This window comes from Engystomops pustulosus, chromosome 7 (assembly GCF_040894005.1).
Source record: "Engystomops pustulosus chromosome 7, aEngPut4.maternal, whole genome shotgun sequence".
Classification (NCBI taxonomy): Eukaryota; Metazoa; Chordata; class Amphibia; order Anura; family Leptodactylidae; genus Engystomops; species Engystomops pustulosus.
This window is the reverse complement of record NC_092417.1, coordinates 138,833,561-138,861,074: the sequence shown is the minus strand read 5'-3', so window position 1 is coordinate 138,861,074 and position 27,514 is coordinate 138,833,561. Positions and strand designations below refer to the sequence as shown.

General features: G+C 41.1%; 36 non-coding genes across 36 annotated transcripts; all 36 read right to left on the bottom strand.

Moving 5' to 3' along the window:
* Nucleotides 1-245: 245 nt before the first annotated feature.
* TRNAQ-UUG (transfer RNA glutamine (anticodon UUG)) lies at nucleotides 246-317 on the bottom strand. Its single transcript has one exon. It is a non-coding gene; the product is annotated as a tRNA-Gln (tRNA).
* Nucleotides 318-1,338: 1,021 nt separating this feature from the next.
* Nucleotides 1,339-1,420, bottom strand: TRNAS-UGA (transfer RNA serine (anticodon UGA)). The gene has a single exon. It is a non-coding gene; the product is annotated as a tRNA-Ser (tRNA).
* Nucleotides 1,421-1,706: 286 nt separating this feature from the next.
* Nucleotides 1,707-1,778, bottom strand: TRNAQ-UUG (transfer RNA glutamine (anticodon UUG)). The gene has a single exon. It is a non-coding gene; the product is annotated as a tRNA-Gln (tRNA).
* A 1,021-nt stretch (nucleotides 1,779-2,799) lies between these two features.
* Nucleotides 2,800-2,881, bottom strand: TRNAS-UGA (transfer RNA serine (anticodon UGA)). Its single transcript has one exon. It is a non-coding gene; the product is annotated as a tRNA-Ser (tRNA).
* Nucleotides 2,882-3,167: 286 nt separating this feature from the next.
* On the bottom strand, nucleotides 3,168-3,239 carry TRNAQ-UUG (transfer RNA glutamine (anticodon UUG)). Its single transcript has one exon. It is a non-coding gene; the product is annotated as a tRNA-Gln (tRNA).
* A 1,021-nt stretch (nucleotides 3,240-4,260) lies between these two features.
* On the bottom strand, nucleotides 4,261-4,342 carry TRNAS-UGA (transfer RNA serine (anticodon UGA)). The gene has a single exon. It is a non-coding gene; the product is annotated as a tRNA-Ser (tRNA).
* Nucleotides 4,343-4,628: 286 nt separating this feature from the next.
* Nucleotides 4,629-4,700, bottom strand: TRNAQ-UUG (transfer RNA glutamine (anticodon UUG)). The gene has a single exon. It is a non-coding gene; the product is annotated as a tRNA-Gln (tRNA).
* Nucleotides 4,701-5,721: 1,021 nt separating this feature from the next.
* TRNAS-UGA (transfer RNA serine (anticodon UGA)) lies at nucleotides 5,722-5,803 on the bottom strand. Its single transcript has one exon. It is a non-coding gene; the product is annotated as a tRNA-Ser (tRNA).
* Nucleotides 5,804-6,089: 286 nt separating this feature from the next.
* TRNAQ-UUG (transfer RNA glutamine (anticodon UUG)) lies at nucleotides 6,090-6,161 on the bottom strand. The gene has a single exon. It is a non-coding gene; the product is annotated as a tRNA-Gln (tRNA).
* A 1,021-nt stretch (nucleotides 6,162-7,182) lies between these two features.
* On the bottom strand, nucleotides 7,183-7,264 carry TRNAS-UGA (transfer RNA serine (anticodon UGA)). Its single transcript has one exon. It is a non-coding gene; the product is annotated as a tRNA-Ser (tRNA).
* Nucleotides 7,265-7,550: 286 nt separating this feature from the next.
* Nucleotides 7,551-7,622, bottom strand: TRNAQ-UUG (transfer RNA glutamine (anticodon UUG)). The gene has a single exon. It is a non-coding gene; the product is annotated as a tRNA-Gln (tRNA).
* A 1,021-nt stretch (nucleotides 7,623-8,643) lies between these two features.
* On the bottom strand, nucleotides 8,644-8,725 carry TRNAS-UGA (transfer RNA serine (anticodon UGA)). Its single transcript has one exon. It is a non-coding gene; the product is annotated as a tRNA-Ser (tRNA).
* A 286-nt stretch (nucleotides 8,726-9,011) lies between these two features.
* On the bottom strand, nucleotides 9,012-9,083 carry TRNAQ-UUG (transfer RNA glutamine (anticodon UUG)). Its single transcript has one exon. It is a non-coding gene; the product is annotated as a tRNA-Gln (tRNA).
* A 1,021-nt stretch (nucleotides 9,084-10,104) lies between these two features.
* Nucleotides 10,105-10,186, bottom strand: TRNAS-UGA (transfer RNA serine (anticodon UGA)). Its single transcript has one exon. It is a non-coding gene; the product is annotated as a tRNA-Ser (tRNA).
* Nucleotides 10,187-10,472: 286 nt separating this feature from the next.
* TRNAQ-UUG (transfer RNA glutamine (anticodon UUG)) lies at nucleotides 10,473-10,545 on the bottom strand. Its single transcript has one exon. It is a non-coding gene; the product is annotated as a tRNA-Gln (tRNA).
* A 1,019-nt stretch (nucleotides 10,546-11,564) lies between these two features.
* TRNAS-UGA (transfer RNA serine (anticodon UGA)) lies at nucleotides 11,565-11,646 on the bottom strand. Its single transcript has one exon. It is a non-coding gene; the product is annotated as a tRNA-Ser (tRNA).
* A 286-nt stretch (nucleotides 11,647-11,932) lies between these two features.
* TRNAQ-UUG (transfer RNA glutamine (anticodon UUG)) lies at nucleotides 11,933-12,004 on the bottom strand. The gene has a single exon. It is a non-coding gene; the product is annotated as a tRNA-Gln (tRNA).
* A 1,021-nt stretch (nucleotides 12,005-13,025) lies between these two features.
* TRNAS-UGA (transfer RNA serine (anticodon UGA)) lies at nucleotides 13,026-13,107 on the bottom strand. Its single transcript has one exon. It is a non-coding gene; the product is annotated as a tRNA-Ser (tRNA).
* Nucleotides 13,108-14,486: 1,379 nt separating this feature from the next.
* On the bottom strand, nucleotides 14,487-14,568 carry TRNAS-UGA (transfer RNA serine (anticodon UGA)). Its single transcript has one exon. It is a non-coding gene; the product is annotated as a tRNA-Ser (tRNA).
* A 286-nt stretch (nucleotides 14,569-14,854) lies between these two features.
* TRNAQ-UUG (transfer RNA glutamine (anticodon UUG)) lies at nucleotides 14,855-14,926 on the bottom strand. Its single transcript has one exon. It is a non-coding gene; the product is annotated as a tRNA-Gln (tRNA).
* A 1,021-nt stretch (nucleotides 14,927-15,947) lies between these two features.
* Nucleotides 15,948-16,029, bottom strand: TRNAS-UGA (transfer RNA serine (anticodon UGA)). The gene has a single exon. It is a non-coding gene; the product is annotated as a tRNA-Ser (tRNA).
* A 286-nt stretch (nucleotides 16,030-16,315) lies between these two features.
* On the bottom strand, nucleotides 16,316-16,387 carry TRNAQ-UUG (transfer RNA glutamine (anticodon UUG)). The gene has a single exon. It is a non-coding gene; the product is annotated as a tRNA-Gln (tRNA).
* Nucleotides 16,388-17,408: 1,021 nt separating this feature from the next.
* TRNAS-UGA (transfer RNA serine (anticodon UGA)) lies at nucleotides 17,409-17,490 on the bottom strand. The gene has a single exon. It is a non-coding gene; the product is annotated as a tRNA-Ser (tRNA).
* A 286-nt stretch (nucleotides 17,491-17,776) lies between these two features.
* On the bottom strand, nucleotides 17,777-17,848 carry TRNAQ-UUG (transfer RNA glutamine (anticodon UUG)). The gene has a single exon. It is a non-coding gene; the product is annotated as a tRNA-Gln (tRNA).
* A 1,021-nt stretch (nucleotides 17,849-18,869) lies between these two features.
* Nucleotides 18,870-18,951, bottom strand: TRNAS-UGA (transfer RNA serine (anticodon UGA)). Its single transcript has one exon. It is a non-coding gene; the product is annotated as a tRNA-Ser (tRNA).
* Nucleotides 18,952-19,237: 286 nt separating this feature from the next.
* On the bottom strand, nucleotides 19,238-19,309 carry TRNAQ-UUG (transfer RNA glutamine (anticodon UUG)). Its single transcript has one exon. It is a non-coding gene; the product is annotated as a tRNA-Gln (tRNA).
* Nucleotides 19,310-20,330: 1,021 nt separating this feature from the next.
* Nucleotides 20,331-20,412, bottom strand: TRNAS-UGA (transfer RNA serine (anticodon UGA)). Its single transcript has one exon. It is a non-coding gene; the product is annotated as a tRNA-Ser (tRNA).
* A 286-nt stretch (nucleotides 20,413-20,698) lies between these two features.
* Nucleotides 20,699-20,770, bottom strand: TRNAQ-UUG (transfer RNA glutamine (anticodon UUG)). The gene has a single exon. It is a non-coding gene; the product is annotated as a tRNA-Gln (tRNA).
* A 1,021-nt stretch (nucleotides 20,771-21,791) lies between these two features.
* TRNAS-UGA (transfer RNA serine (anticodon UGA)) lies at nucleotides 21,792-21,873 on the bottom strand. Its single transcript has one exon. It is a non-coding gene; the product is annotated as a tRNA-Ser (tRNA).
* A 282-nt stretch (nucleotides 21,874-22,155) lies between these two features.
* On the bottom strand, nucleotides 22,156-22,227 carry TRNAQ-UUG (transfer RNA glutamine (anticodon UUG)). Its single transcript has one exon. It is a non-coding gene; the product is annotated as a tRNA-Gln (tRNA).
* Nucleotides 22,228-23,248: 1,021 nt separating this feature from the next.
* On the bottom strand, nucleotides 23,249-23,330 carry TRNAS-UGA (transfer RNA serine (anticodon UGA)). Its single transcript has one exon. It is a non-coding gene; the product is annotated as a tRNA-Ser (tRNA).
* Nucleotides 23,331-23,616: 286 nt separating this feature from the next.
* On the bottom strand, nucleotides 23,617-23,688 carry TRNAQ-UUG (transfer RNA glutamine (anticodon UUG)). The gene has a single exon. It is a non-coding gene; the product is annotated as a tRNA-Gln (tRNA).
* Nucleotides 23,689-24,709: 1,021 nt separating this feature from the next.
* On the bottom strand, nucleotides 24,710-24,791 carry TRNAS-UGA (transfer RNA serine (anticodon UGA)). Its single transcript has one exon. It is a non-coding gene; the product is annotated as a tRNA-Ser (tRNA).
* A 286-nt stretch (nucleotides 24,792-25,077) lies between these two features.
* Nucleotides 25,078-25,149, bottom strand: TRNAQ-UUG (transfer RNA glutamine (anticodon UUG)). The gene has a single exon. It is a non-coding gene; the product is annotated as a tRNA-Gln (tRNA).
* Nucleotides 25,150-26,169: 1,020 nt separating this feature from the next.
* Nucleotides 26,170-26,254, bottom strand: TRNAS-UGA (transfer RNA serine (anticodon UGA)). Its single transcript has one exon. It is a non-coding gene; the product is annotated as a tRNA-Ser (tRNA).
* A 283-nt stretch (nucleotides 26,255-26,537) lies between these two features.
* On the bottom strand, nucleotides 26,538-26,609 carry TRNAQ-UUG (transfer RNA glutamine (anticodon UUG)). The gene has a single exon. It is a non-coding gene; the product is annotated as a tRNA-Gln (tRNA).
* Between the last annotated feature and the right edge of the window lie 905 nt (nucleotides 26,610-27,514).

Sequence of the window (27,514 nt, the reverse complement as noted above, 5' to 3'; positions counted from 1 at the left end):
TACACAGCTTAACATCCTAGATCAGGGTTGATTGTTCCCCAAGCACTCTGTTTGAATGGGAGTCTTCTGGCTGCACTAAGAAGTAAACTGATGGTTTCATTGGGAAAACCATAGACGTGCAGAAGAGTGTCCCTTTTGAACCTTTTATCAGCATGTTTGGGGTCATGAAATAAAGGTCTTGATTTTTAACTCAATCTCTGCCCCAAAAGTCATGAAAACAATCTTTGGCTGAAGGAATTTCTTAAAGGTTCCACCGAGATTTGAACTCGGATCGCTGGATTCAAAGTCCAGAGTGCTAACCGTTACACCATGGAACCTTACAGTCTGTGGGCACGGGGAGGCATTAGTTCCATGACAAGCCTTGGCAACGCGATGAACTTAATCAAATTGCGTATGATGTTGGAAACAGGGTGAGTACTGCTGTCCAAAACAACAGAGATCACACGATGGTAGCTTATATGGGTTTCCTGCCGGGAAGGAAAAAAATCATAGCGTCGAAATCATAGGGTTTTGCAATGTAACCGCTTTTCTAATATAATGTTATCAAAAATGTCAACATTTGACATGACTCTTCTTTAGTATGTCCATTTTTCACAGGACATGTTCATCCCAGCCCTTCTGTGTCATTGGACAATCAACTTCTAGATCTTTCAAACTGCTCCTGAGTTACCTCTCAATATTTCGCTAAACTTTTAGAATACCACCCCCAGCTTTTGGAACCTTAAACCTCTGAGATGGCAGGCAAAAGCATAGTTGCCAGAAAAGTTTATGGCCCAGTTGGAGAACAATATGAAAGTGGTGGGAGGTAACTGTCTTCTTCAATTGCAAGGGGTGAAGGAAATTGTCTTATGTGTTCACAGTAGCTTCCTGTCAAGAAAGAAGGGGAACAAAAGCCACACAAAATGATGAAATGTTTAAGGACATGAAATCAGAAAACATGTTTCAATTTCAAACAATTAACATTTGGAAAAGCTTATTTTTCACTAGGACGACCAATTTTGTAAAAATCTTGTTCTATAGGCTTTCTAAAGGTGCTGTGGTCATACGACAAGGGTTGTCTTAAAATCATCTCCGAATCTGTCTTATAATCACATTACTGTATCCTTTGCCTGGTAATGGGGTAGAAATTAAAAAAGACCCCTAAAGCTATATACAGGAAGACATTTAAAGCTTATCATTCGGAAGGCGCTACACATTTTGCAAGTCAAAAGCTACTTCATAGCTTTTTGCAAAAGGGATTGTACTTTCTCATCTCTGGAAACTTGCACGCTGGACAGAGGGGTTCAAAGAGAAAGATTTAGTCTAGCAATGCTATGCTCTAAGGACAGAAAACTTAGACGTAGTCGGCAGGATTTGAACCTGCGCGGGGAGACCCCAATGGATTTCAAGTCCATCGCCTTAACCACTCGGCCACGACTACTACATGCAGGAAGCCAGTTGCATGGGTTTCATTCCCTTTGCTACACAGCTTAACATCCTAGATCAGGGTTGATTGTTCCCCAAGCACTCTGTTTGAATGGGAGTCTTCTGGCTGCACTAAGAAGTAAACTGATGGTTTCATTGGGAAAACCATAGACGTGCAGAAGAGTGTCCCTTTTGAACCTTTTATCAGCATGTTTGGGGTCATGAAATAAAGGTCTTGATTTTTAACTCAATCTCGTCCCCAAAAGTCATGAAAACAATCTTTGGCTGAAGGAATTTCTTAAAGGTTCCACCGAGATTTGAACTCGGATTGCTGGATTCAAAGTCCAGAGTGCTAACCGTTACACCACGGAACCTTAAAGTCTGTGGGCACGGGGAGGCATTAGTTCCATGACAAGCCTTGGCAACGCGATGAACTTAATCAAATTGCGTATGATGTTGGAAACAGGGTGAGTACTGCTGTCCAAAACAACAGAGATCACACGATGGTAGCTTATATGGGTTTCCTGCCGGGAAGGAAAAAAATCATAGCGTCCAAATCATAGGGTTTTGCAATGTAACCGCTTTTCTAATATAATGTTATCAAAAATGTCAACATTTGACATGACTCTTCTTTAGTATGTCCATTTTTCACAGGACATGTTCATCCCAGCCCTTCTGTGTCATTGGACAATCAACTTCTAGATCTTTCAAACTGCTCCTGAGTTACCTCTCAATATTTCGCTAAACTTTTAGAATACCACCCCCAGCTTTTGGAACCTTAAACCTCTGAGATGGCAGGCAAAAGCATAGTTGCCAGAAAAGTTTATGGCCCAGTTGGAGAACAATATGAAAGTGGTGGGAGGTAACTGTCTTCTTCAATTGCAAGGGGTGAAGGAAATTGTCTTATGTGTTCACAGTAGCTTCCTGTCAAGAAAGAAGGGGAACAAAAGCCACACAAAATGATGAAATGTTTAAGGACATGAAATCAGAAAACATGTTTCAATTTCAAACAATTAACATTTGGAAAAGCTTATTTTTCACTAGGACGACCAATTTTGTAAAAATCTTGTTCTATAGGCTTTCTAAAGGTGCTGTGGTCATACGACAAGGGTTGTCTTAAAATCATCTCCGAATCTGTCTTATAATCACATTACTGTATCCTTTGCCTGGTAATGGGGTAGAAATTAAAAAAGACCCCTAAAGCTTTATACAGGCAGACATTTAAAGCTTATCATTCGGAAGGCGCTACACATTTTGCAAGTCAAAAGCTACTTCATAGCTTTTTGCAAAAGGGATTGTACTTTCTCATCTCTGGAAACTTGCACGCTGGACAGAGGGGTTCAAAGAGAAAGATTTAGTCTAGCAATGCTATGCTCTAAGGATAGAAAACTTAGACGTAGTCGGCAGGATTTGAACCTGCGCGGGGAGACCCCAATGGATTTCAAGTCCATCGCCTTAACCACTCGGCCACGACTACTACATGCAGGAAGCCTGATGCATGGGTTTCATTCCCTTTGCTACACAGCTTAACATCCTAGATCAGGGTTGATTGTTCCCCAAGCACTCTGTTTGAATGGGAGTCTTCTGGCTGCACTAAGAAGTAAACTGATGGTTTCATTGGGAAAACCATAGACGTGCAGAAGAGTGTCCCTTTTGAACCTTTTATCAGCATGTTTGGGGTCATGAAATAAAGGTCTTGATTTTTAACTCAATCTCTGCCCCAAAAGTCATGAAAACAATCTTTGGCTGAAGGAATTTCTTAAAGGTTCCACCGAGATTTGAACTCGGATCGCTGGATTCAAAGTCCAGAGTGCTAACCGTTACACCATGGAACCTTACAGTCTGTGGGCACGGGGAGGCATTAGTTCCATGACAAGCCTTGGCAACGCGATGAACTTAATCAAATTGCGTATGATGTTGGAAACAGGGTGAGTACTGCTGTCCAAAACAACAGAGATCACACGATGGTAGCTTATATGGGTTTCCTGCCGGGAAGGAAAAAAATCATAGCGTCCAAATCATAGGGTTTTGCAATGTAACCGCTTTTCTAATATAATGTTATCAAAAATGTCAACATTTGACATGACTCTTCTTTAGTATGTCCATTTTTCACAGGACATGTTCATCCCAGCCCTTCTGTGTCATTGGACAATCAACTTCTAGATCTTTCAAACTGCTCCTGAGTTACCTCTCAATATTTCGCTAAACTTTTAGAATACCACCCCCAGCTTTTGGAACCTTAAACCTCTGAGATGGCAGGCAAAAGCATAGTTGCCAGAAAAGTTTATGGCCCAGTTGGAGAACAATATGAAAGTGGTGGGAGGTAACTGTGTTCTTCAATTGCAAGGGGTGAAGGAAATTGTCTTATGTGTTCACAGTAGCTTCCTGTCAAGAAAGAAGGGGAACAAAAGCCACACAAAATGATGAAATGTTTAAGGACATGAAATCAGAAAACATGTTTCAATTTCAAACAATTAACATTTGGAAAAGCTTATTTTTCACTAGGACGACCAATTTTGTAAAAATCTTGTTCTATAGGCTTTCTAAAGGTGCTGTGGTCGTACGACAAGGGTTGTCTTAAAATCATCTCCGAATCTGTCTTATAATCACATTACTGTATCCTTTGCCTGGTAATGGGGTAGAAATTAAAAAAGACCCCTAAAGCTATATACAGGCAGACATTTAAAGCTTATCATTCGGAAGGCGCTACACATTTTGCAAGTCAAAAGCTACTTCATAGCTTTTTGCAAAAGGGATTGTACTTTCTCATCTCTGGAAACTTGCACGCTGGACAGAGGGGTTCAAAGAGAAAGATTTAGTCTAGCAATGCTATGCTCTAAGGACAGAAAACTTAGACGTAGTCGGCAGGATTTGAACCTGCGCGGGGAGACCCCAATGGATTTCAAGTCCATCGCCTTAACCACTCGGCCACGACTACTACATGCAGGAAGCCAGATGCATGGGTTTCATTCCCTTTGCTACACAGCTTAACATCCTAGATCAGGGTTGATTGTTCCCCAAGCACTCTGTTTGAATGGGAGTCTTCTGGCTGCACTAAGAAGTAAACTGATGGTTTCATTGGGAAAACCATAGACGTGCAGAAGAGTGTCCCTTTTGAACCTTTTATCAGCATGTTTGGGGTCATGAAATAAAGGTCTTGATTTTTAACTCAATCTCTGCCCCAAAAGTCATGAAAACAATCTTTGGCTGAAGGAATTTCTTAAAGGTTCCACCGAGATTTGAACTCGGATCGCTGGATTCAAAGTCCAGAGTGCTAACCGTTACACCATGGAACCTTACAGTCTGTGGGCACGGGGAGGCATTAGTTCCATGACAAGCCTTGGCAACGCGATGAACTTAATCAAATTGCGTATGATGTTGGAAACAGGGTGAGTACTGCTGTCCAAAACAACAGAGATCACACGATGGTAGCTTATATGGGTTTCCTGCCGGGAAGGAAAAAAATCATAGCGTCCAAATCATAGGGTTTTGCAATGTTACCGCTTTTCTAATATAATGTTATCAAAAATGTCAACATTTGACATGACTCTTCTTTAGTATGTCCATTTTTCACAGGACATGTTCATCCCAGCCCTTCTGTGTCATTGGACAATCAACTTCTAGATCTTTCAAACTGCTCCTGAGTTACCTCTCAATATTTCGCTAAACTTTTAGAATACCACCCCCAGCTTTTGGAACCTTAAACCTCTGAGATGGCAGGCAAAAGCATAGTTGCCAGAAAAGTTTATGGCCCAGTTGGAGAACAATATGAAAGTGGTGGGAGGTAACTGTCTTCTTCAATTGCAAGGGGTGAAGGAAATTGTCTTATGTGTTCACAGTAGCTTCCTGTCAAGAAAGAAGGGGAACAAAAGCCACACAAAATGATGAAATGTTTAAGGACATGAAATCAGAAAACATGTTTCAATTTCAAACAATTAACATTTGGAAAAGCTTATTTTTCACTAGGACGACCAATTTTGTAAAAATCTTGTTCTATAGGCTTTCTAAAGGTGCTGTGGTCGTACGACAAGGGTTGTCTTAAAATCATCTCCGAATCTGTCTTATAATCACATTACTGTATCCTTTGCCTGGTAATGGGGTAGAAATTAAAAAAGACCCCTAAAGCTATATACAGGCAGACATTTAAAGCTTATCATTCGGAAGGCGCTACACATTTTGCAAGTCAAAAGCTACTTCATAGCTTTTTGCAAAAGGGATTGTACTTTCTCATCTCTGGAAACTTGCACGCTGGACAGAGGGGTTCAAAGAGAAAGATTTAGTCTAGCAATGCTATGCTCTAAGGACAGAAAACTTAGACGTAGTCGGCAGGATTTGAACCTGCGCGGGGAGACCCCAATGGATTTCAAGTCCATCGCCTTAACCACTCGGCCACGACTACTACATGCAGGAAGCCAGATGCATGGGTTTCATTCCCTTTGCTACACAGCTTAACATCCTAGATCAGGGTTGATTGTTCCCCAAGCACTCTGTTTGAATGGGAGTCTTCTGGCTGCACTAAGAAGTAAACTGATGGTTTCATTGGGAAAACCATAGACGTGCAGAAGAGTGTCCCTTTTGAACCTTTTATCAGCATGTTTGGGGTCATGAAATAAAGGTCTTGATTTTTAACTCAATCTCTGCCCCAAAAGTCATGAAAACAATCTTTGGCTGAAGGAATTTCTTAAAGGTTCCACCGAGATTTGAACTCGGATCGCTGGATTCAAAGTCCAGAGTGCTAACCGTTACACCATGGAACCTTACAGTCTGTGGGCACGGGGAGGCATTAGTTCCATGACAAGCCTTGGCAACGCGATGAACTTGATCAAATTGCGTATGATGTTGGAAACAGGGTGAGTACTGCTGTCCAAAACAACAGAGATCACACGATGGTAGCTTATATGGGTTTCCTGCCGGGAAGGAAAAAAATCATAGCGTCCAAATCATAGGGTTTTGCAATGTAACCGCTTTTCTAATATAATGTTATCAAAAATGTCAACATTTGACATGACTCTTCTTTAGTATGTCCATTTTTCACAGGACATGTTCATCCCAGCCCTTCTGTGTCATTGGACAATCAACTTCTAGATCTTTCAAACTGCTCCTGAGTTACCTCTCAATATTTCGCTAAACTTTTAGAATACCACCCCCAGCTTTTGGAACCTTAAACCTCTGAGATGGCAGGCAAAAGCATAGTTGCCAGAAAAGTTTATGGCCCAGTTGGAGAACAATATGAAAGTGGTGGGAGGTAACTGTCTTCTTCAATTGCAAGGGGTGAAGGGAATTGTCTTATGTGTTCACAGTAGCTTCCTGTCAAGAAAGAAGGGGAACAAAAGCCACACAAAATGATGAAATGTTTAAGGACATGAAATCAGAAAACATGTTTCAATTTCAAACAATTAACATTTGGAAAAGCTTATTTTTCACTAGGACGACCAATTTTGTAAAAATCTTGTTCTATAGGCTTTCTAAAGGTGCTGTGGTCATACGACAAGGGTTGTCTTAAAATCATCTCCGAATCTGTCTTATAATCACATTACTGTATCCTTTGCCTGGTAATGGGGTAGAAATTAAAAAAGACCCCTAAAGCTATATACAGGCAGACATTTAAAGCTTATCATTCGGAAGGCGCTACACATTTTGCAAGTCAAAAGCTACTTCATAGCTTTTTGCAAAAGGGATTGTACTTTCTCATCTCTGGAAACTTGCACGCTGGACAGAGGGGTTCAAAGAGAAAGATTTAGTCTAGCAATGCTATGCTCTAAGGACAGAAAACTTAGACGTAGTCGGCAGGATTTGAACCTGCGCGGGGAGACCCCAATGGATTTCAAGTCCATCGCCTTAACCACTCGGCCACGACTACTACATGCAGGAAGCCAGATGCATGGGTTTCATTCCCTTTGCTACACAGCTTAACATCCTAGATCAGGGTTGATTGTTCCCCAAGCACTCTGTTTGAATGGGAGTCTTCTGGCTGCACTAAGAAGTAAACTGATGGTTTCATTGGGAAAACCATAGACGTGCAGAAGAGTGTCCCTTTTGAACCTTTTATCAGCATGTTTGGGGTCATGAAATAAAGGTCTTGATTTTTAACTCAATCTCTGCCCCAAAAGTCATGAAAACAATCTTTGGCTGAAGGAATTTCTTAAAGGTTCCACCGAGATTTGAACTCGGATCGCTGGATTCAAAGTCCAGAGTGCTAACCGTTACACCATGGAACCTTACAGTCTGTGGGCACGGGGAGGCATTAGTTCCATGACAAGCCTTGGCAACGCGATGAACTTAATCAAATTGCGTATGATGTTGGAAACAGGGTGAGTACTGCTGTCCAAAACAACAGAGATCACACGATGGTAGCTTATATGGGTTTCCTGCCGGGAAGGAAAAAAATCATAGCGTCCAAATCATAGGGTTTTGCAATGTAACCGCTTTTCTAATATAATGTTATCAAAAATGTCAACATTTGACATGACTCTTCTTTAGTATGTCCATTTTTCACAGGACATGTTCATCCCAGCCCTTCTGTGTCATTGGACAATCAACTTCTAGATCTTTCAAACTGCTCCTGAGTTACCTCTCAATATTTCGCTAAACTTTTAGAATACCACCCCCAGCTTTTGGAACCTTAAACCTCTGAGATGGCAGGCAAAAGCATAGTTGCCAGAAAAGTTTATGGCCCAGTTGGAGAACAATATGAAAGTGGTGGGAGGTAACTGTCTTCTTCAATTGCAAGGGGTGAAGGAAATTGTCTTATGTGTTCACAGTAGCTTCCTGTCAAGAAAGAAGGGGAACAAAAGCCACACAAAATGATGAAATGTTTAAGGACATGAAATCAGAAAACATGTTTCAATTTCAAACAATTAACATTTGGAAAAGCTTATTTTTCACTAGGACGACCAATTTTGTAAAAATCTTGTTCTATAGGCTTTCTAAAGGTGCTGTGGTCGTACGACAAGGGTTGTCTTAAAATCATCTCCGAATCTGTCTTATAATCACATTACTGTATCCTTTGCCTGGTAATGGGGTAGAAATTAAAAAAGACCCCTAAAGCTATATACAGGCAGACATTTAAAGCTTATCATTCGGAAGGCGCTACACATTTTGCAAGTCAAAAGCTACTTCATAGCTTTTTGCAAAAGGGATTGTACTTTCTCATCTCTGGAAACTTGCACGCTGGACAGAGGGGTTCAAAGAGAAAGATTTAGTCTAGCAATGCTATGCTCTAAGGACAGAAAACTTAGACGTAGTCGGCAGGATTTGAACCTGCGCGGGGAGACCCCAATGGATTTCAAGTCCATCGCCTTAACCACTCGGCCACGACTACTACATGCAGGAAGCCAGATGCATGAGTTTCATTACCTTTGCTACATAGCTTAACATCCTAGATCAGGGTTGATTGTTCCCCAAGCACTCTGTTTGAATGGGAGTCTTCTGGCTGCACTAAGAAGTAAACTGATGGTTTCATTGGGAAAACCATAGACGTGCAGAAGAGTGTCCCTTTTGAACCTTTTATCAGCATGTTTGGGGTCATGAAATAAAGGTCTTGATTTTTAACTCAATCTCTGCCCCAAAAGTCATGAAAACAATCTTTGGCTGAAGGAATTTCTTAAAGGTTCCACCGAGATTTGAACTCGGATCGCTGGATTCAAAGTCCAGAGTGCTAACCGTTACACCATGGAACCTTACAGTCTGTGGGCACGGGGAGGCATTAGTTCCATGACAAGCCTTGGCAACGCGATGAACTTAATCAAATTGCGTATGATGTTGGAAACAGGGTGAGTACTGCTGTCCAAAACAACAGAGATCACACGATGGTAGCTTATATGGGTTTCCTGCCGGGAAGGAAAAAAATCATAGCGTCCAAATCATAGGGTTTTGCAATGTAACCGCTTTTCTAATATAATGTTATCAAAAATGTCAACATTTGACATGACTCTTCTTTAGTATGTCCATTTTTCACAGGACATGTTCATCCCAGCCCTTCTGTGTCATTGGACAATCAACTTCTAGATCTTTCAAACTGCTCCTGAGTTACCTCTCAATATTTCGCTAAACTTTTAGAATACCACCCCCAGCTTTTGGAACCTTAAACCTCTGAGATGGCAGGCAAAAGCATAGTTGCCAGAAAAGTTTATGGCCCAGTTGGAGAACAATATGAAAGTGGTGGGAGGTAACTGTCTTCTTCAATTGCAAGGGGTGAAGGAAATTGTCTTATGTGTTCACAGTAGCTTCCTGTCAAGAAAGAAGGGGAACAAAAGCCACACAAAATGATGAAATGTTTAAGGACATGAAATCAGAAAACATGTTTCAATTTCAAACAATTAACATTTGGAAAAGCTTATTTTTCACTAGGACGACCAATTTTGTAAAAATCTTGTTCTATAGGCTTTCTAAAGGTGCTGTGGTCGTACGACAAGGGTTGTCTTAAAATCATCTCCGAATCTGTCTTATAATCACATTACTGTATCCTTTGCCTGGTAATGGGGTAGAAATTAAAAAAGACCCCTAAAGCTATATACAGGCAGACATTTAAAGCTTATCATTCGGAAGGCGCTACACATTTTGCAAGTCAAAAGCTACTTCATAGCTTTTTGCAAAAGGGATTGTACTTTCTCATCTCTGGAAACTTGCACGCTGGACAGAGGGGTTCAAAGAGAAAGATTTAGTCTAGCAATGCTATGCTCTAAGGACAGAAAACTTAGACGTAGTCGGCAGGATTTGAACCTGCGCGGGGAGACCCCAATGGATTTCAAGTCCATCGCCTTAACCACTCGGCCACGACTACTACATGCAGGAAGCCAGATGCATGGGTTTCATTCCCTTTGCTACACAGCTTAACATCCTAGATCAGGGTTGATTGTTCCCCAAGCACTCTGTTTGAATGGGAGTCTTCTGGCTGCACTAAGAAGTAAACTGATGGTTTCATTGGGAAAACCATAGACGTGCAGAAGAGTGTCCCTTTTGAACCTTTTATCAGCATGTTTGGGGTCATGAAATAAAGGTCTTGATTTTTAACTCAATCTCTGCCCCAAAAGTCATGAAAACAATCTTTGGCTGAAGGAATTTCTTAAAGGTTCCACCGAGATTTGAACTCGGATCGCTGGATTCAAAGTCCAGAGCGCTAACCGTTACACCATGGAAACCTACAGTTTGTGGGCACGGGGAGGCATTAGTTCCATGACAAGCCTTGGCAACGCGATGACCTTGATCAAATTGCGTATGATGTTGGAAACAAGGTGAGTACTGCTGTCCAAAACAACAGAGATCACACGATGGTAGCTTATATGGGTTTCCTGCCGGGAAGGAAAAAAATCATAGCGTCCAAATCATAGGGTTTTGCAATGTAACCGCTTTTCTAATATAATGTTATCAAAAATGTCAACATTTGACATGACTCTTCTTTAGTATGTCCATTTTTCACAGGACATGTTCATCCCAGCCCTTCTGTGTCATTGGACAATCAACTTCTAGATCTTTCAAACTGCTCCTGAGTTACCTCTCAATATTTCGCTAAACTTTTAGAATACCACCCCCAGCTTTTGGAACCTTAAACCTCTGAGTTGGCGGCAAAAGCATAGTTGCCAGAAAAGTTTATGGCCCAGTTGGAGAACAATATGAAAGTGGTGGGAGGTAACTGTCTTCTTCAATTGCAAGGGGTGAAGGAAATTGTCTTATGTGTTCACAGTAGCTTCCTGTCAAGAAAGAAGGGGAACAAAAGCCACACAAAATGATGAAATGTTTAAGGACATGAAATCAGAAAACATGTTTCAATTTCAAACAATTAACATTTGGAAAAGCTTATTTTTCACTAGGACGACCAATTTTGTAAAAATCTTGTTCTATAGGCTTTCTAAAGGTGCTGTGGTCATACGACAAGGGTTGTCTTAAAATCATCTCCGAATCTGTCTTATAATCACATTACTGTATCCTTTGCCTGGTAATGGGGTAGAAATTAAAAAAGACCCCTAAAGCTATATACAGGCAGACATTTAAAGCTTATCATTCGGAAGGCGCTACACATTTTGCAAGTCAAAAGCTACTTCATAGCTTTTTGCAAAAGGGATTCTACTTTCTCATCTCTGGAAACTTGCACGCTGGACAGAGGGGTTCAAAGAGAAAGATTTAGTCTAGCAATGCTATGCTCTAAGGACAGAAAACTTAGACGTAGTCGGCAGGATTTGAACCTGCGCGGGGAGACCCCAATGGATTTCAAGTCCATCGCCTTAACCACTCGGCCACGACTACTACATGCAGGAAGCCAGATGCATGGGTTTCATTCCCTTTGCTACATAGCTTAACATCCTAGATCAGGGTTGATTGTTCCCCAAGCACTCTGTTTGAATGGGAGTCTTCTGGCTGCACTAAGAAGTAAACTGATGGTTTCATTGGGAAAACCATAGACGTGCAGAAGAGTGTCCCTTTTGAACCTTTTATCAGCATGTTTGGGGTCATGAAATAAAGGTCTTGATTTTTAACTCAATCTCTGCCCCAAAAGTCATGAAAACAATCTTTGGCTGAAGGAATTTCTTAAAGGTTCCACCGAGATTTGAACTCGGATAGCTGGATTCAAAGTCCAGAGTGCTAACCGTTACACCATGGAACCTTACAGTCTGTGGGCACGGGGAGGCATTAGTTCCATGACAAGCCTTGGCAACGCGATGACCTTGATCAAATTGCGTATGATGTTGGAAACAGGGTGAGTACTGCTGTCCAAAACAACAGAGATCACACGATGGTAGCTTATATGGGTTTCCTGCCGGGAAGGAAAAAAATCATAGCGTCCAAATCATAGGGTTTTGCAATGTAACCGCTTTTCTAATATAATGTTATCAAAAATGTCAACATTTGACATGACTCTTCTTTAGTATGTCCATTTTTCACAGGACATGTTCATCCCAGCCCTTCTGTGTCATTGGACAATCAACTTCTAGATCTTTCAAACTGCTCCTGAGTTACCTCTCAATATTTCGCTAAACTTTTAGAATACCACCCCCAGCTTTTGGAACCTTAAACCTCTGAGATGGCAGGCAAAAGCATAGTTGGCAGAAAAGTTTATGGCCCAGTTGGAGAACAATATGAAAGTGGTGGGAGGTAACTGTCTTCTTAAATTGCAAGGGGTGAAGGGAATTGTCTTATGTGTTCACAGTAGCTTCCTGTCAAGAAAGAAGGGGAACAAAAGCCACACAAAATGATGAAATGTTTAAGGACATGAAATCAGAAAACATGTTTCAATTTCAAACAATTAACATTTGGAAAAGCTTATTTTTCACTAGGACGACCAATTTTGTAAAAATCTTGTTCTATAGGCTTTCTAAAGGTGCTGTGGTCGTACGACAAGGGTTGTCTTAAAATCATCTCCGAATCTGTCTTATAATCACATTACTGTATCCTTTGCCTGGTAATGGGGTAGAAATTAAAAAAGACCCCTAAAGCTATATACAGGCAGACATTTAAAGCTTATCATTCGGAAGGCGCTACACATTTTGCAAGTCAAAAGCTACTTCATAGCTTTTTGCAAAAGGGATTGTACTTTCTCATCTCTGGAAACTTGCACGCTGGACAGAGGGGTTCAAAGAGAAAGATTTAGTCTAGCAATGCTATGCTCTAAGGACAGAAAACTTAGACGTAGTCGGCAGGATTTGAACCTGCGCGGGGAGACCCCAATGGATTTCAAGTCCATCGCCTTAACCACTCGGCCACGACTACTACATGCAGGAAGCCAGATGCATGGGTTTCATTCCCTTTGCTACACAGCTTAACATCCTAGATCAGGGTTGATTGTTCCCCAAGCACTCTGTTTGAATGGGAGTCTTCTGGCTGCACTAAGAAGTAAACTGATGGTTTCATTGGGAAAACCATAGACGTGCAGAAGAGTGTCCCTTTTGAACCTTTTATCAGCATGTTTGGGGTCATGAAATAAAGGTCTTGATTTTTAACTCAATCTCTGCCCCAAAAGTCATGAAAACAATCTTTGGCTGAAGGAATTTCTTAAAGGTTCCACCGAGATTTGAACTCGGATAGCTGGATACAAAGTCCAGAGTGCTAACCGTTACACCACGGAACCTTACAATCTGTGGGCACGGGGAGGCATTAGTTCCATGACAAGCCTTGGCAACGCGATGAACTTAATCAAATTGCGTATGATGTTGGAAACAGGGTGAGTACTGCTGTCCAAAACAACAGAGATCACACGATGGTAGCTTATATGGGTTTCCTGCCGGGAAGGAAAAAAATCATAGCGTCCAAATCATAGGGTTTTGCAATGTAACCGCTTTTCTAATATAATGTTATCAAAAATGTCAACATTTGACATGACTCTTCTTTAGTATGTCCATTTTTCACAGGACATGTTCATCCCAGCCCTTCTGTGTCATTGGACAATCAACTTCTAGATCTTTCAAACTGCTCCTGAGTTACCTCTCAATATTTCGCTAAACTTTTAGAATACCACCCCCAGCTTTTGGAACCTTAAACCTCTGAGATGGCAGGCAAAAGCATAGTTGCCAGAAAAGTTTATGGCCCAGTTGGAGAACAATATGAAAGTGGTGGGAGGTAACTGTCTTCTTCAATTGCAAGGGGTGAAGGGAATTGTCTTATGTGTTCACAGTAGCTTCCTGTCAAGAAAGAAGGGGAACAAAAGCCACACAAAATGATGAAATGTTTAAGGACATGAAATCAGAAAACATGTTTCAATTTCAAACAATTAACATTTGGAAAAGCTTATTTTTCACTAGGACGACCAATTTTGTAAAAATCTTGTTCTATAGGCTTTCTAAAGGTGCTGTGGTCATACGACAAGGGTTGTCTTAAAATCATCTCCGAATTTGTCTTATAATCACATTACTGTATCCTTTGCCTGGTAATGGGGTAGAAATTAAAAAAGACCCCTAAAGCTATATACAGGCAGACATTTAAAGCTTATCATTCGGAAGGCGCTACACATTTTGCAAGTCAAAAGCTACTTCATAGCTTTTTGCAAAAGGGATTGTACTTTCTCATCTCTGGAAACTTGCACGCTGGACAGAGGGGTTCAAAGAGAAAGATTTAGTCTAGCAATGCTATGCTCTAAGGACAGAAAACTTAGACGTAGTCGGCAGGATTTGAACCTGCGCGGGGAGACCCCAATGGATTTCAAGTCCATCGCCTTAACCACTCGGCCACGACTACTACATGCAGGAAGCCAGATGCATGGGTTTCATTCCCTTTGCTACACAGCTTAACATCCTAGATCAGGGTTGATTGTTCCCCAAGCACTCTGTTTGAATGGGAGTCTTCTGGCTGCACTAAGAAGTAAACTGATGGTTTCATTGGGAAAACCATAGACGTGCAGAAGAGTGTCCCTTTTGAACCTTTTATCAGCATGTTTGGGGTCATGAAATAAAGGTCTTGATTTTTAACTCAATCTCTGCCCCAAAAGTCATGAAAACAATCTTTGGCTGAAGGAATTTCTTAAAGATTCCACCGAGATTTGAACTCGGATCGCTGGATTCAAAGTCCAGAGTGCTAACCGTTACACCATGGAACCTTACACTCTGTAGGCACGGGGAGGCATTAGTTCCATGACAAGCCTTGGCAACGCGATGACCTTGATCAAATTGCGTGTGATGTTGGAAACAGGGTGAGTACTGCTGTCCAAAACAACAGAGATCACACGATGGTAGCTTATATGGGTTTCCTGCCGGGAAGGAAAAAAATCATAGCGTCCAAATCATAGGGTTTTGCAATGTAACCGCTTTTCTAATATAATGTTATCAAAAATGTCAACATTTGACATGACTCTTCTTTAGTATGTCCATTTTTCACAGGACATGTTCATCCCAGCCCTTCTGTGTCATTGGACAATCAACTTCTAGATCTTTCAAACTGCTCCTGAGTTACCTCTCAATATTTCGCTAAACTTTTAGAATACCACCCCCAGCTTTTGGAACCTTAAACCTCTGAGATGGCAGGCAAAAGCATAGTTGCCAGAAAAGTTTATGGCCCAGTTGGAGAACAATATGAAAGTGGTGGGAGGTAACTGTCTTCTTCAATTGCAAGGGGTGAAGGGAATTGTCTTATGTGTTCACAGTAGCTTCCTGTCAAGAAAGAAGGGGAACAAAAGCCACACAAAATGATGAAATGTTTAAGGACATGAAATCAGAAAACATGTTTCAATTTCAAACAATTAACATTTGGAAAAGCTTATTTTTCACTAGGACGACCAATTTTGTAAAAATCTTGTTCTATAGGCTTTCTAAAGGTGCTGTGGTCATACGACAAGGGTTGTCTTAAAATCATCTCCGAATCTGTCTTATAATCACATTACTGTATCCTTTGCCTGGTAATGGGGTAGAAATTAAAAAAGACCCCTAAAGCTATATACAGGCAGACATTTAAAGCTTATCATTCGGAAGGCGCTACACATTTTGCAAGTCAAAAGCTACTTCATAGCTTTTTGCAAAAGGGATTGTACTTTCTCATCTCTGGAAACTTGCACGCTGGACAGAGGGGTTCAAAGAGAAAGATTTAGTCTAGCAATGCTATGCTCTAAGGACAGAAAACTTAGACGTAGTCGGCAGGATTTGAACCTGCGCGGGGAGACCCCAATGGATTTCAAGTCCATCGCCTTAACCACTCGGCCACGACTACTACATGCAGGAAGCCAGATGCATGGGTTTCATTCCCTTTGCTACACAGCTTAACATCCTAGATCAGGGTTGATTGTTCCCCAAGCACTCTGTTTGAATGGGAGTCTTCTGGCTGCACTAAGAAGTAAACTGATGGTTTCATTGGGAAAACCATAGACGTGCAGAAGAGTGTCCCTTTTGAACCTTTTATCAGCATGTTTGGGGTCATGAAATAAAGGTCTTGATTTTTAACTCAATCTCTGCCCCAAAAGTCATGAAAACAATCTTTGGCTGAAGGAATTTCTTAAAGGTTCCACCGAGATTTGAACTCGGATAGCTGGATTCAAAGACCAGAGTGCTAACCGTTACACCATGGAACCTTACAGTCTGTGGGCATGGGGAGGCATTAGTTCCATGACAAGCCTTGGCAACGCGATGACCTTGATCAAATTGCGTATGATGTTGGAAACAGGGTGAGTACTGCTGTCCAAAACAACAGAGATCACACGATGGTAGCTTATATGGGTTTCCTGCCGGGAAGGAAAAAAATCATAGCGTCCAAATCATAGGGTTTTGCAATGTAACCGCTTTTCTAATATAATGTTATCAAAAATGTCAACATTTGACATGACTCTTCTTTAGTATGTCCATTTTTCACAGGACATGTTCATCCCAGCCCTTCTGTGTCATTGGACAATCAACTTCTAGATCTTTCAAACTGCTCCTGAGTTACCTCTCAATATTTCGCTAAACTTTTAGAATACCACCCCCAGCTTTTGGAACCTTAAACCTCTGAGATGGCAGGCAAAAGCATAGTTGGCAGAAAAGTTTATGGCCCAGTTGGAGAACAATATGAAAGTGGTGGGAGGTAACTGTCTTCTTAAATTGCAAGGGGTGAAGGGAATTGTCTTATGTGTTCACAGTAGCTTCCTGTCAAGAAAGAAGGGGAACAAAAGCCACACAAAATGATGAAATGTTTAAGGACATGAAATCAGAAAACATGTTTCAATTTCAAACAATTAACATTTGGAAAAGCTTATTTTTCACTAGGACGACCAATTTTGTAAAAATCTTGTTCTATAGGCTTTCTAAAGGTGCTGTGGTCGTACGACAAGGGTTGTCTTAAAATCATCTCCGAATCTGTCTTATAATCACATTACTGTATCCTTTGCCTGGTAATGGGGTAGAAATTAAAAAAGACCCCTAAAGCTATATACAGGCAGACATTTAAAGCTTATCATTCGGAAGGCGCTACACATTTTGCAAGTCAAAAGCTACTTCATAGCTTTTTGCAAAAGGGATTGTACTTTCTCATCTCTGGAAACTTGCACGCTGGACAGAGGGGTTCAAAGAGAAAGATTTAGTCTAGCAATGCTATGCTCTAAGGACAGAAAACTTAGACGTAGTCGGCAGGATTTGAACCTGCGCGGGGAGACCCCAATGGATTTCAAGTCCATCGCCTTAACCACTCGGCCACGACTACTACATGCAGGAAGCCAGATGCATGGGTTTCATTCCCTTTGCTACACAGCTTAACATCCTAGATCAGGGTTGATTGTTCCCCAAGCACTCTGTTTGAATGGGAGTCTTCTGGCTGCACTAAGAAGTAAACTGATGGTTTCATTGGGAAAACCATAGACGTGCAGAAGAGTGTCCCTTTTGAACCTTTTATCAGCATGTTTGGGGTCATGAAATAAAGGTCTTGATTTTTAACTCAATCTCTGCCCCAAAAGTCATGAAAACAATCTTTGGCTGAAGGAATTTCTTAAAGGTTCCACCGAGATTTGAACTCGGATCGCTGGATACAAAGTCCAGAGTGCTAACCGTTACACCACGGAACCTTACAATCTGTGGGCACGGGGAGGCATTAGTTCCATGACAAGCCTTGGCAACGCGATGAACTTAATCAAATTGCGTATGATGTTGGAAACAGGGTGAGTACTGCTGTCCAAAACAACAGAGATCACACGATGGTAGCTTATATGGGTTTCCTGCCGGGAAGGAAAAAAATCATAGCGTCCAAATCATAGGGTTTTGCAATGTAACCGCTTTTCTAATATAATGTTATCAAAAATGTCAACATTTGACATGACTCTTCTTTAGTATGTCCATTTTTCACAGGACATGTTCATCCCAGCCCTTCTGTGTCATTGGACAATCAACTTCTAGATCTTTCAAACTGCTCCTGAGTTACCTCTCAATATTTCGCTAAACTTTTAGAATACCACCCCCAGCTTTTGGAACCTTAAACCTCTGAGATGGCAGGCAAAAGCATAGTTGCCAGAAAAGTTTATGGCCCAGTTGGAGAACAATATGAAAGTGGTGGGAGGTAACTGTCTTCTTCAATTGCAAGGGGTGAAGGGAATTGTCTTATGTGTTCACAGTAGCTTCCTGTCAAGAAAGAAGGGGAACAAAAGCCACACAAAATGATGAAATGTTTAAGGACATGAAATCAGAAAACATGTTTCAATTTCAAACAATTAACATTTGGAAAAGCTTATTTTTCACTAGGACGACCAATTTTGTAAAAATCTTGTTCTATAGGCTTTCTAAAGGTGCTGTGGTCATACGACAAGGGTTGTCTTAAAATCATCTCCGAATTTGTCTTATAATCACATTACTGTATCCTTTGCCTGGTAATGGGGTAGAAATTAAAAAAGACCCCTAAAGCTATATACAGGCAGACATTTAAAGCTTATCATTCGGAAGGCGCTACACATTTTGCAAGTCAAAAGCTACTTCATAGCTTTTTGCAAAAGGGATTGTACTTTCTCATCTCTGGAAACTTGCATGCTGGACAGAGGGGTTCAAAGAGAAAGATTTAGTCTAGCAATGCTATGCTCTAAGGACAGAAAACTTAGACGTAGTCGGCAGGATTTGAACCTGCGCGGGGAGACCCCAATGGATTTCAAGTCCATCGCCTTAACCACTCGGCCACGACTACTACATGCAGGAAGCCAGATGCATGGGTTTCATTCCCTTTGCTACACAGCTTAACATCCTAGATCAGGGTTGATTGTTCCCCAAGCACTCTGTTTGAATGGGAGTCTTCTGGCTGCACTAAGAAGTAAACTGATGGTTTCATTGGGAAAACCATAGACGTGCAGAAGAGTGTCCCTTTTGAACCTTTTATCAGCATGTTTGGGGTCATGAAATAAAGGTCTTGATTTTTAACTCAATCTCTGCCCCAAAAGTCATGAAAACAATCTTTGGCTGAAGGAATTTCTTAAAGATTCCACCGAGATTTGAACTCGGATCGCTGGATTCAAAGTCCAGAGTGCTAACCGTTACACCATGGAACCTTACACTCTGTAGGCACGGGGAGGCATTAGTTCCATGACAAGCCTTGGCAACGCGATGACCTTGATCAAATTGCGTGTGATGTTGGAAACAGGGTGAGTACTGCTGTCCAAAACAACAGAGATCACACGATGGTAGCTTATATGGGTTTCCTGCCGGGAAGGAAAAAAATCATAGCGTCCAAATCATAGGGTTTTGCAATGTAACCGCTTTTCTAATATAATGTTATCAAAAATGTCAACATTTGACATGACTCTTCTTTAGTATGTCCATTTTTCACAGGACATGTTCATCCCAGCCCTTCTGTGTCATTGGACAATCAACTTCTAGATCTTTCAAACTGCTCCTGAGTTACCTCTCAATATTTCGCTAAACTTTTAGAATACCACCCCCAGCTTTTGGAACCTTAAACCTCTGAGATGGCAGGCAAAAGCATAGTTGCCAGAAAAGTTTATGGCCCAGTTGGAGAACAATATGAAAGTGGTGGGAGGTAACTGTCTTCTTCAATTGCAAGGGGTGAAGGGAATTGTCTTATGTGTTCACAGTAGCTTCCTGTCAAGAAAGAAGGGGAACAAAAGCCACACAAAATGATGAAATGTTTAAGGACATGAAATCAGAAAACATGTTTCAATTTCAAACAATTAACATTTGGAAAAGCTTATTTTTCACTAGGACGACCAATTTTGTAAAAATCTTGTTCTATAGGCTTTCTAAAGGTGCTGTGGTCATACGACAAGGGTTGTCTTAAAATCATCTCCGAATCTGTCTTATAATCACATTACTGTATCCTTTGCCTGGTAATGGGGTAGAAATTAAAAAAGACCCCTAAAGCTATATACAGGCAGACATTTAAAGCTTATCATTCGGAAGGCGCTACACATTTTGCAAGTCAAAAGCTACTTCATAGCTTTTTGCAAAAGGGATTGTACTTTCTCATCTCTGGAAACTTGCACGCTGGACAGAGGGGTTCAAAGAGAAAGATTTAGTCTAGCAATGCTATGCTCTAAGGACAGAAAACTTAGACGTAGTCGGCAGGATTTGAACCTGCGCGGGGAGACCCCAATGGATTTCAAGTCCATCGCCTTAACCACTCGGCCACGACTACTACATGCAGGAAGCCAGATGCATGGGTTTCATTCCCTTTGCTACACAGCTTAACATCCTAGATCAGGGTTGATTGTTCCCCAAGCACTCTGTTTGAATGGGAGTCTTCTGGCTGCACTAAGAAGTAAACTGATGGTTTCATTGGGAAAACCATAGACGTGCAGAAGAGTGTCCCTTTTGAACCTTTTATCAGCATGTTTGGGGTCATGAAATAAAGGTCTTGATTTTTAACTCAATCTCTGCCCCAAAAGTCATGAAAACAATCTTTGGCTGAAGGAATTTCTTAAAGGTTCCACCGAGATTTGAACTCGGATCGCTGGATTCAAAGTCCAGAGTGCTAACCGTTACACCATGGAACCTTACAGTTTGTGGGCACGGGGAGGCATTAGTTCCATGACAAGCCTTGGAAACACGATGACCTTGATCAAATTGCGTATGATGTTGGAAACAGGGTGAGTACTGCTGTCCAAAACAACAGAGATCACACGATGGTAGCTTATATGGGTTTCCTGCCGGGAAGGAAAAAAATCATAGCGTCAAAATCATAGGGTTTTGCAATGTAACCGCTTTTCTAATATAATGTTATCAAAAATGTCAACATTTGACATGACTCTTCTTTAGTATGTCCATTTTTCACAGGACATGTTCATCCCAGCCCTTCTGTGTCATTGGACAATCAACTTCTAGATCTTTCAAACTGCTCCTGAGTTACCTCTCAATATTTCGCTAAACTTTTAGAATACCACCCCCAGCTTTTGGAACCTTAAACCTCTGAGATGGCAGGCAAAAGCATAGTTGCCAGAAAAGTTTATGGCCCAGTTGGAGAACAATATGAAAGTGGTGGGAGGTAACTGTCTTCTTCAATTGCAAGGGGTGAAGGGAATTGTCTTATGTGTTCACAGTAGCTTCCTGTCAAGAAAGAAGGGGAACAAAAGCCACACAAAATGATGAAATGTTTAAGGACATGAAATCAGAAAACATGTTTCAATTTCAAACAATTAACATTTGGAAAAGCTTATTTTTCACTAGGACGACCAATATTGTAAAAATCTTGTTCTATAGGCTTTCTAAAGGTGCTGTGGTCATACGACAAGGGTTGTCTTAAAATCATCTCCGAATCTGTCTTATAATCACATTACTGTATCCTTTGCCTGGTAATGGGGTAGAAATTAAAAAAGACCCCTAAAGCTATATACAGGCAGACATTTAAAGCTTATCATTCGGAAGGTGCTACACATTTTGCAAGTCAAAAGCTACTTCATAGCTTTTTGCAAAAGGGATTGTACTTTCTCATCTCTGGAAACTTGCACGCTGGACAGAGGCGTTCAAAGAGAAAGATTTAGTCTAGCAATGCTATGCTCTACGGACAGAAAGCTTAGACGTAGTCGGCAGGATTTGAACCTGCGCGGGGAGACCCCAATGGATTTCAAGTCCATCGCCTTAACCACTCGGCCACGACTACTACATGCAGGAAGCCAGATGCATGGGTTTCATTCCCTTTGCTACACAGCTTAACATCCTAGATCAGGGTTGATTGTTCCCCAAGCACTCTGAATGGGAGTCTTCTGGCTGCACTAAGAAGTAAACTGATGGTTTCATTGGGAAAACCATAGACGTGCAGAAGAGTGTCCCTTTTGAACCTTTTATCAGCATGTTTGGGGTCATGAAATAAAGGTCTTGATTTTTAACTCAATCTCTGCCCCAAAAGTCATGAAATCAATCTTTGGCTGAAGGAATTTCTTAAAGGTTCCACCGAGATTTGAACTCGGATCGCTGGATTCAAAGTCCAGAGTGCTAACCGTTACACCATGGAACCTTACAGTCTGTGGGCACGGGGAGGCATTAGTTCCATGACAAGCCTTGGCAACGCGATGACCTTGATCAAATTGCGTATGATGTTGGAAACAGGGTGAGTACTGCTGTCCAAAACAACAGAGATCACACGATGGTAGCTTATATGGGTTTCCTGCCGGGAAGGAAAAAAATCATAGCGTCCAAATCATAGGGTTTTGCAATGTAACCGCTTTTCTAATATAATGTTATTAAAAATGTCAACATTTGACATGACTCTTCTTTAGTATGTCCATTTTTCACAGGACATGTTCATCCCAGCCCTTCTGTGTCATTGGACAATCAACTTCTAGATCTTTCAAACTGCTCCTGAGTTACCTCTCAATATTTCGCTAAACTTTTAGAATACCACCCCCAGCTTTTGGAACCTTAAACCTCTGAGATGGCAGGCAAAAGCATAGTTGCCAGAAAAGTTTATGGCCCAGTTGGAGAACAATATGAAAGTGGTGGGAGGTAACTGTCTTCTTAAATTGCAAGGGGTGAAGGGAATTGTCTTATGTGTTCACAGTAGCTTCCTGTCAAGAAAGAAGGGGAACAAAAGCCACACAAAATGATGAAATGTTTAAGGACATGAAATCAGAAAACATGTTTCAATTTCAAACAATTAACATTTGGAAAAGCTTATTTTTCACTAGGACGACCAATTTTGTAAAAATCTTGTTCTATAGGCTTTCTAAAGGTGCTGTGGTCATACGACAAGGGTTGTCTTAAAATCATCTCCGAATCTGTCTTATAATCACATTACTGTATCCTTTGCCTGGTAATGGGGTAGAAATTAAAAAAGACCCCTAAAGCTATATACAGGCAGACATTTAAAGCTTATCATTCGGAAAATGCTACACATTTTGCAAGTCAAAAGCTACTTCATAGCTTTTTGCAAAAGGGATTGTACTTTCTCATCTCTGGAAACTTGCACGCTGGACAGAGGCGTTCAAAGAGAAAGATTTAGTTCAGCAATGCTATGCTCTACGGACAGAAAGCTTAGACGTAGTCGGCAGGATTTGAACCTGCGCGGGGAGACCCCAATGGATTTCAAGCCCATCGCCTTAACCACTCGGCCACGACTACTACATGTAGGAAGCCAGATGCATGGGTTTCATTCCCTTTGCTACACAGCTTAACATCCTAGATCAGGGTTGATTGTTCCCCAAGCACTCTGTTTGAATGGGAGTCTTCTGGCTGCACTAAGAAGTAAACTGATGGTTTCATTGGGAAAACCATAGACGTGCAGAAGAGTGTCCCTTTTGAACCTTTTATCAGCATGTTTGGGGTCATGAAATAAAGGTCTTGATTTTTAACTCAATCTCTGCCCCAAAAGTCATGAAAACAATCTTTGGCTGAAGGAATTTCTTAAAGGTTCCACCAAGATTTGAACTCGGATCGCTGGATTCAAAGTCCAGAGTGCTAACCGTTACACCATGGAACCTTACAGTTTGTGGGCACGGGGAGGCATTAGTTCCATGACAAGCCTTGGCAACGCGATGACCTTGATCAAATTGAGTATGATGTTGGAAACAGGGTGAGTACTGCTGTCCAAAACAACAGAGATCACACGATGGTAGCTTATATGGGTTTCCTGCCGGGAAGGAAAAAAATCATAGCGTCCAAATCATAGGGTTTTGCAATGTAACCGCTTTTCTAATATAATGTTATCAAAAATGTCAACATTTGACATGACTCTTCTTTAGTATGTCCATTTTTCACAGGACATGTTCATCCCAGCCCTTCTGTGTCATTGGACAATCAACTTCTAGATCTTTCAAACTGCTCCTGAGTTACCTCTCAATATTTTGCTAAACTTTTAGAATACCACCCCCAGCTTTTGGAACCTTAAACCTCTGAGATGGCAGGCAAAAGCATAGTTGCCAGAAAAGTTTATGGCCCAGTTGGAGAACAATATGAAAGTGGTGGGAGGTAACTGTCTTCTTAAATTGCAAGGGGTGAAGGGAATTGTCTTATGTGTTCACAGTAGCTTCCTGTCAAGAAAGAAGGGGAACAAAAGCCACACAAAATGATGAAATGTTTAAGGACATGAAATCAGAAAACATGTTTCAATTTCAAACAATTAACATTTGGAAAAGCTTATTTTTCACTAGGACGACCAATTTTGTAAAAATCTTGTTCTATAGGCTTTCTAAAGGTGCTGTGGTCATACGACAAGGGTTGTCTTAAAATCATCTCCGAATCTGTCTTATAATCACATTACTGTATCCTTTGCCTGGTAATGGGGTAGAAATTAAAAAAGACCCCTAAAGCTATATACAGGCAGACATTTAAAGCTTATCATTCGGAAGGTGCTACACATTTTGCAAGTCAAAAGCTACTTCATAGCTTTTTGCAAAAGGGATTGTACTTTCTCATCTCTGGAAACTTGCACGCTAGACAGAGGCGTTCAAAGAGAAAGATTTAGTTTAGCAATGCTATGCGCTACGGACAGAAAGCTTAGACGTAGTCGGCAGGATTTGAACCCGCGCGGGGAGACCCCAATGGATTTCAAGTCCATCGCCTTAACCACTCGGCCACGACTACTACATGCAGGAAGCCAGATGCATGGGTTTCATTCCCTTTGCTACACAGCTTAACATCCTAGATCAGGGTTGATTGTTCCCCAAGCACTCTGTTTGAATGGGAGTCTTCTGGCTGCACTAAGAAGTAAACTGATGGTTTCATTGGGAAAACCATAGATGTGCAGAAGAGTGTCCCTTTTGAACCTTTTATCAGCATGTTTGGGGTCATGAAATAAAGGTCTTGATTTTTAACTCAATCTCTGCCCCAAAAGTCATGAAAACAATCTTTGGCTGAAGGAATTTCTTAAAGGTTCCACCGAGATTTGAACTCGGATCGCTGGATTCAAAGTCCAGAGTGCTAACCGTTACACCATGGAACCTTACAGTCTGTGGGCACGGGGAGGCATTAGTTCCATGACAAGCCTTGGCAACGCGATGACCTTGATCAAATTGCGTATGATGTTGGAAACAGGGTGAGTACTGCTGTCCAAAACAACAGAGATCACACGATGGTAGCTTATATGGGTTTCCTGCCGGGAAGGAAAAAAATCATAGCGTCCAAATCATAGGGTTTTGCAAGTAACCGCTTTTCTAATATAATGTTATCAAAAATGTCAACATTTGACATGACTCTTCTTTAGTATGTCCATTTTTCACAGGACATGTTCATCCCAGCCCTTCTGTGTCATTGGACAATCAACTTCTAGATCTTTCAAACTGCTCCTGAGTTACCTCTCAATATTTCGCTAAACTTTTAGAATACCACCCCCAGCTTTTGTAACCTTAAACCTCTGAGATGGCAGGCAAAAGCATAGTTGCCAGAAAAGTTTATGGCCCAGTTGGAGAACAATATGAAAGTGGTGGGAGGTAACTGTCTTCTTAAATTGCAAGGGGTGAAGGGAATTGTCTTATGTGTTCACAGTAGCTTCCTGTCAAGAAAGAAGGGGAACAAAAGCCACACAAAATGATGAAATGTTTAAGGACATGAAATCAGAAAACATGTTTCAATTTCAAACAATTAACATTTGGAAAAGCTTATTTTTCACTAGGATGACCAATTTTGTAAAAATCTTGTTCTATAGGCTTTCTAAAGGTGCTGTGGTCATACGACAAGGGTTGTCTTAAAATCATCTCCGAATCTGTCTTATAATCACATTACTGTATCCTTTGCCTGGTAATGGGGTAGAAATTAAAAAAGACCCCTAAAGCTATATACAGGCAGACATTTAAAGCTTATCATTCGGAAGGCGCTACACATTTTGCAAGTCAAAAGCTACTTCATATCTTTTTGCAAAAGAGATTGTACTTTCTCATCTGTGGAAACTTGCACGCTGGACAGAGGGGTTCAAAGAGAAAGATTTAGTCTAGCAATGCTATGCTCTAAGGACAGAAAACTTAGACGTAGTCGGCAGGATTTGAACCTGCGCGGGGAGACCCCAATGGATTTCAAGTCCATCGCCTTAACCACTCGGCCACGACTTCTACATGTAGGAAGCCAGATGCATGGGTTTCATTCCCTTTGCTACACAGCTTAACATCCTAGATCAGGGTTGATTGTTCCCCAAGCACTCTGTTTGAATGGGAGTCTTCTGGCTGCACTAAGAAGTAAACTGATGGTTTCATTGGGAAAACCATAGACGTGCAGAAGAGTGTCCCTTTTGAACCTTTTATCAGCATGTTTGGGGTCATGAAATAAAGGTCTTGATTTTTAACTCAATCTCTGCCCCAAAAGTCATGAAAACAATCTTTGGCTGAAGGAATTTCTTAAAGGTTCCACCAAGATTTAAACTCGGATCGCTGGATTCAAAGTCCAGAGTGCTAACCGTTACACCATGGAACCTTACAGTCTGTGGGCACGGGGAGGCATTAGTTCCATGACAAGCCTTGGCAACGCGATGAACTTGATCAAATTGCGTATGATGTTGGAAACAGGGTGAGTACTGCTGTCCAAAACAACAGAGATCACACGATGGTAGCTTATATGGGTTTCCTGCCGGGAAGGAAAAAAATCATAGCATCCAAATCATAGGGTTTTGCAATGTAATCGCTTTTCTATTATAATGTTATCAAAAATGTCTACATTTGACATGACTCTTCTTTAGTATGTCCATTTTTCACAGGACATGTTCATCCCAGCCCTTCTGTGTCATTGGACAATCAACTTCTAGATCTTTCAAACTGCTCCTGAGTTACCTCTCAATATTTCGCTAAACTTTTAGAATACCACCCCCAGCTTTTGGAACCTTAAACCTCTGAGATGGCAGGCAAAAGCATAGTTGCCAGAAAAGTTTATGGCCCAGTTGGAGAACAATATGAAAGTGGTGGGAGGTAACTGTCTTCTTCAATTGCAAGGGGTGAAGGGAATTGTCTTATGTGTTCACAGTAGCTTCCTGTCAAGAAAGAAGGGGAACAAAAGCCACACAAAATGATGAAATGTTTAAGGACATGAAATCAGAAAACATGTTTCAATTTCAAACAATTAACATTTGGAAAAGCTTATTTTTCACTAGGACGACCAATTTTGTAAAAATCTTGTTCTATAGGCTTTCTAAAGGTGCTGTGGTCATACGACAAGGGTTGTCTTAAAATCATCTCCGAATCTGTCTTATAATCACATTACTGTATCCTTTGCCTGGTAATGGGGTAGAAATTAAAAAAGACCCCTAAAGCTATATACAGGCAGACATTTAAAGCTTATCATTCGGAAGGCGCTACACATTTTGCAAGTCAAAAGCTACTTCATAG